Source organism: Girardinichthys multiradiatus, chromosome 6 (genome assembly GCF_021462225.1).
Source record: "Girardinichthys multiradiatus isolate DD_20200921_A chromosome 6, DD_fGirMul_XY1, whole genome shotgun sequence".
In the NCBI taxonomy this organism is placed as follows: domain Eukaryota; kingdom Metazoa; phylum Chordata; class Actinopteri; order Cyprinodontiformes; family Goodeidae; genus Girardinichthys; species Girardinichthys multiradiatus.
Genome location: NC_061799.1, coordinates 37,750,114 through 37,756,366, shown reverse-complemented (window position 1 = coordinate 37,756,366; position 6,253 = coordinate 37,750,114).

Here is a 6,253-nt window from a genome sequence, read left to right as displayed (position 1 = left end):
GCCGGGCTGCTATAGCCAAACCTTTGGTCACTCATGCCAATGCCAAACGTTGGTTTCAATGGTGCAAGGAGCGCAAATCTTGGGCTGTGGACAATGTGAAACATGTATTGTTCTCTGATGAGTCCACCTTTACTGTTTTCCCCACATCCAGGAGAGTTACGGTGTGGAGAAGCCCCAAAGAAGCGTACCACCCAGATTGTTGCATGCCCAGAGTGAAGCATGGAGGTGGATCAGTGATGGTTTGGGCTGCCATATCATGGCATTCCCTTGGCCCAATACTTGTGCTAGATGGGTGCGTCACTGCCAAGGACTACCAAACCATTCTTGAGGACAATGTGCATCCAATGGTTCAAACATTGTATCCTGAAGGTGGTGCCGTGTATCAGGATGACAATGCACCAATACACACAGCAAGACTGGTGAAAGATTGGTTTGATGAACATGAAAGTGAAGTTGAACATCTCCCATGGCCTGCACAGTCACCAGATCTAAATATTATTGAGCCACTTTGGGGTGTTTTGGAGGAGCGAGTCAGGAAACGTTTTCCTCCACCAGTATCACGTAGTGACCTGGTCACTATCCTGCAAGAAGAATGGCTTAAAATCCCTTTGACCACTGTGCAGGACTTGTATATGTCATTCCCAAGACAAATTGACGCTGTATTGGCCGCAAAAGGAGGCCCTACACCACACTAATAAATTATTGTGGTCTAAAACCAGGTGTTTCAGTTTCATTGTCCAACCCCTGTATGTCGGCCTGTTTTTCTTGATTTCAATAAAATTCAATTCAGTTTATTTATATAGCGCCAATTCACAACACATGTTGTCTCAAGGCACTTCACAACAATCAGGTACATACATTCCAATTAATCCTAACCATTGAACAGTGCAGTCAGATTCAGTTATTTATTCAAATTGGATAAAAAGTTGTTCTATCTAAGGAAACCCAGCAGATTGGATCGAGTCAAGAGACTTGCAGCATTCACTCCTCCTGGATGAGCATGTAGAGACAGTGGAGAGTCACTGGCGTTGACTTTGCAGCAATCACTCATGCTGAGCATGCATGTAGCGACAGTGGAGAGAAAAAACTCCCTTTTAACAGGAAGAAACCTCCAGTAGAACCAGGCTCAGTGTGAGCGGCCATCTGCCACGACCGACTGGGGGTTTGAGAGAACAGAGCAGAGACATAAAGAGAACAAAGAAGCACTGATCCAGGAGTACTTTCTATGGGAAGGAAAAGTAAATGTTAATGGATGTAGTTCCTTTAGTCGTTTCATCTAGAAAGAAAGAACAGATAAACTCTGAGCCAGTTTTCAAGGTTAGAGTCTGAAAGAGAGCACATAGAGTTAGTCACAGTAAAAGCTCAGTCAATTTCCATGTCTAGGAGAGAGAAAGGGTTAAACACTAAAAGACAGGGCGAAGTGGATCATCGGTAGAGGGTGAGCATTAAGTTGTTGCCAGCAGAAGCTTGGACGATGCCCCTCTCCAGAAAGGTGTCACAGGTAGACACAGAACCAGGCCAGGTGTAGCTTCTAGGAAGAGAATAGAGAGAGAACAAGAAGTTAAAAACTGAAATAACAGCAAATAATGCAAAATTGGAGAGTAGTGTGAGAATGTAGCGAAGAGGGTGAAAGTGGTCATTATGTCCTCCAGCAGCCTAAGCCTATAGCAGCATAACTACAGAGATTGTTTCAGTTTATTTATTTATACAGAGCTTATGTACAACAGTGTCATCTCCAGGCGCCCCACAAAGGGTCCGAAACGGCGCGGGGCCACCGGGAAGGCCAGACTAAACCACCGAGTGCCAGAGCCCGGCCACCCCAGAACGGGCCACCTGTAGGGGCACTTAGTAAAATAATAAACTGATAAAGTTTGTCCATCTAGAGCCCACTGATGGCCATTGTTAAACTAAAAACCACAAGGATTGGGATACCTCTCTCTGTCAGATTGACCATAACCATTGGAAAAGAGAAGGGGTCATACAGGTAGCAGAAATGGAGGGTGTGTTTTCATCTCAACCATAACTGAGCCGGTTTAGGCTAAACCTGAGTCCCCCTTACTCCATCCAACAGGGAGGGAGGAAGGATCCCTCCCTGATAACCTAAGCCACTCTAACTATAAGCTTTCTCAAAAAGGAAAATTTTAAGCCTAGCCTTAAAAGTAGACAGGGTGTCTGCCTCACAGACTAAAACTGGGAGCTGGTTCCACAAGAGAGGAGCCTGATAACTAAAAGATCTGCCTCCCATTCTACTTCTAGAGACTCTAGGAACCACCAGTAAACCTGCAGTCTGAGAACGAAGTGCTCTGTTAGGAACATATGGAACAATCAGATCTCTGATGTATAATGGAGCTAGATCATTAAGGGCTTTATATGTGAGGAGGAGAATTTTAATATTTAATATTTATTATTCTATTCTGGATTTAACAGGGAGCCAATGAAGGGAAGCTAAAATAGGAGAAATATGATCTCTATTTTTAATTTTCATTAGAACTCTTGCTGCAGCATTTTGAATCAGCTGAAGGCTTTTAACTGCATTTTGTGGACATCCTGATAGTAAAGAATTACAATAGTCCAGCCTTGAAGTAACAAATGCATGGACTAGTTTTTCAGCGTCACTCCTGGATAGGATATTTCTAATTTTGGCAATGTTTTTGGGAAGAGGGAAGAAGGAAATCCTAGAAACCTGTTTAATATGAGATTTAAATGACATGTCCTGGTCAAAAATAACACCAAGGTTTTTTACTTTATTACCGGAGGTCAATTTAATGCCATCCAGGTTAAGTGATTGACTAAGCAGTTTCTTTTTTAAAGACTCCGGTCCAAGATTTTATTTTACACTGTGAATCAAAGAGCTTTCATCTCTAAATTGTTTTGTTTTATTTTTTTCCTCAAAAGATCTATAATATTTTGAATGATTTCAGCTTTTTTACATACAAAACAAAAATCAGCTGCTTTCAAGTTGCCAACAGGTGTTCCACATGGGTCCGTCCTCAGCCCATTACTCATTGCATTTTATTTCAGTTATCTTCAATATATTTGCAGATGGTGCAGTAATGTATACACATCCTTACAATATGCTGCAAGTTCCACATGAGTATATAAACTCCATACTAGATGTTAAAGTAATGTTAAATCAGTATGGTGCACCCAGAGTATCTATATCAACCTTTATGTTTGTTTTACCAAGTCATACAGTTTTAGTGTCGAGTCACATGTTTCTGGATTAAGGGAGAAACTTTAAGTTGTTATTGATTGGGAGTATGATGGAGCTGTAGTTTGAAATAAATGTAATTACAGGATCAGATTGCAGGTTTATAAAGATTTTGCATGTGAAAACAAACAGAAGAGAAGAAAAAAAGATTTAAACACCCTAGAAACCCTTTTCTTTTAAATAAGTTCAAGTTTAAACAGAAACCCTGAAGAAATATTTAGCTGGGTTTGATGTGAGATGGGCTTCATTCAACTGCATGTATGTGCTTGCATGAATGGAACAGCTGTACAAGACGTACAGTAGAGCCACAGGCAACAGCTGTTTTTCTCAGTGTACTCTTCAAAACCCGATTTCTTGAAAAACAAGAAGTAAATAAAATATGATTTCCTTACATTCTGAATAGCATTTATGAACATCATGTATTGAGTCAGAGACACTAGCATTGGTACAGATGTACTGTAGATGGAAGTCACTTCATGTGTAAAAGACAGGTTTAATGGTAAATTAGGCAGTAGTTGAATTATTTAGGTTGTGATTATAGCAATCTATAGTGCATTCATTTTGTGTGTGTAGTCACATGTATTGGGGAAGGATGTCACACTCCAGTTGAGAGTGTTGTTTTAGTAGTATAAAATAATAAATGGAAAAATCCTTTGGATATGCAATTTTTTATGCTAACTTCAATTAGTCCGTATTGACATGAGAGCATCACACACAGTTGGTGCAGATTCGTCAACTGCAAATTCATAACGAGAATCTCCCATGTCATCACATTCCAAATTTGCTCTATTGTATTAAGAACTGATGACTGTTAAGGCCATTGAAGTACAGTGACTCACTTTGTGTTCAGGAAACCAGTCACAGAGCTTTGTGACATGGTCCCTTTTCCTGCTGGAAGCAGCATCGAAAGTTGGGTACTGCGGTCATAAAGAGATGGAAATGTAAAGCAAAACCACTCAGACAGGCTGTCCTGAAATGCTGACGCAGGGCACAATGGATTCATGCCTACAAGCTGTTTACCAAACTTTAGCCGTACCGTCTAAATGCCGCAGCTAAAATTGAGATTCATCAGATTAGTCCCTCTTTCTGCCCCATGCTTAACAAAAAACACACCCTCTCAAGTTAAAAATAGTTGAAAATATATGTGACATATAAATAATAGTAAGTGTAGAAAATTGTTTATAAAGTTAAACCATTTAAGTAAATCTAGGGAGAAGTACAATTAATAAACTAAAAGGAGATCAAGCAAAGGCATTTTTTTAGCTTAGCATAGATTCGTTTACTGTAAGTTAAGACATAAAAAATAAAGATTTTCTATGTGCACAGAAACTTTCCTCTGCTCTGGGTTGTCTGTGTAAACTTCCTTCTTTGGAGACACTTTCCCTATTTGTCTGCAGTGTGAGAGCAGCAGGTTCAGGTTAGCATTTCAGTATACACAGCAGCGAAGCTGTGTGAATATGAATCAGCAGTTACATAACAGCCAGGTCCCCAAACTATGCCTGCTCTGCGCTGCTTTCACTGCATTTAACAGACCAACACAAAGAAGCTCATAATCCTGAAGCGGAAGGAAAATTATGCATACATCAAATAATTTACAAATAAAAACCTAGAAAATGGGGTTTTCATTTGTATTCAGAACCCTTTGCACTGGTATCCTTGGATAACATCCAGTCCAAAAGGCTCTCTTATTGCTAGAAAGAGTCCATCAGTATAAATTCAGTTGTTCTATGAAGGCCTCAGAGGTTTGTTAGATAACTTTAGTGAACAAACAACATCATGAACACCCCAGAACACACCAGAGAAGACATTCTGGAGAAGAATAAAGCAGGATTTGTTTCTAAACAAATATTTAAACCTACCAAGACATGGTAGCTTATCTGGCAGGCCAGGTAAGGACAGCATTGATCACAGAAGCGGTTAGAGGCCCCTGGTAACTCTGGGAAAGAGAACCCACACATGCACAGGGAGAACATGCAAACTCCATGCAGAAAAAGCCCTGGGTGGGAGTTGAACCAAGGACCTTCTTGCTGTAAGGCAACAGTGCTACCAACAGCTCAGTTGTTATTCATATGGTCAACATATATGGCCTTTACCAAAGAGTGGAAAGAAAGCCATCAGAGCTCCTGTTTACAGTTTACCCCAAGCCATGGTTAGATGAGATCAAAATTAAATGTTTTACCCGGGAATACACGATATATGATGAAAATCTAAACTTGCACATCACCGTCAACACAACATCACTACTTTGAAACATGTTGGTGGGAGAAACATGCTGTGGGGATGCTGGTCAGAGTTGATGGAAAGGTGGTTGGAGCTAAATATAGGACAATCCTGGAAGAAAGCTTAATAAAGGTTGAAAAGTTGTCAGATTGGGGTGGCGGTTCGCCTTCCAGAAGGAACTCAACACTAACCTTACAGCATGTTTGTATGTCAGAATGGCCTAGTCAAACACCAGGCATAATTCTAATTAGAAATCTGTGGCAAGACTTAAAAAATGCTGTTCACAGACATTATCATTTCCATCTGACTGAGTTTAACAAAGAAGAATGGGCAAAACATTTAGTCTCTAGATGTGCAAAACTTAGACAAAATCCAAAAGACTAGCAGCTGTGACTGCAGCGGAAGGAGGATCTCCAGACTACAGACTTAGGGGGTCTGAAAACAAATAAAGGCCAGACTTTTCTGATTTTTGTTCCACTTCACAATTATAAAGTATTTTCTTTTCATAGCAAAAATCCAAATGAAATAGATTAAAGTTTGTGGTTGTAAAAGTGACCAAATGATAAAAATGTCATGGCACTGTAGCTGCACTTACAGAAACATGGTAGACTTCAACAAACATGCAATGCTGTACACAAAAAAATCATTCTGCCAATAAATTCCATTATTTTTTCTACTTCAAACATAGTTGGTTGCTTGTGCTTTCTGGAGAACCTATTGTGAATTTATTCATACTTCTGGTGAAATATTTCCAATTTCTAAAATGAACAAAGCTGAATTGTGTTTCATTAGAATAATTATTATGTTTTATCCAATACCTTT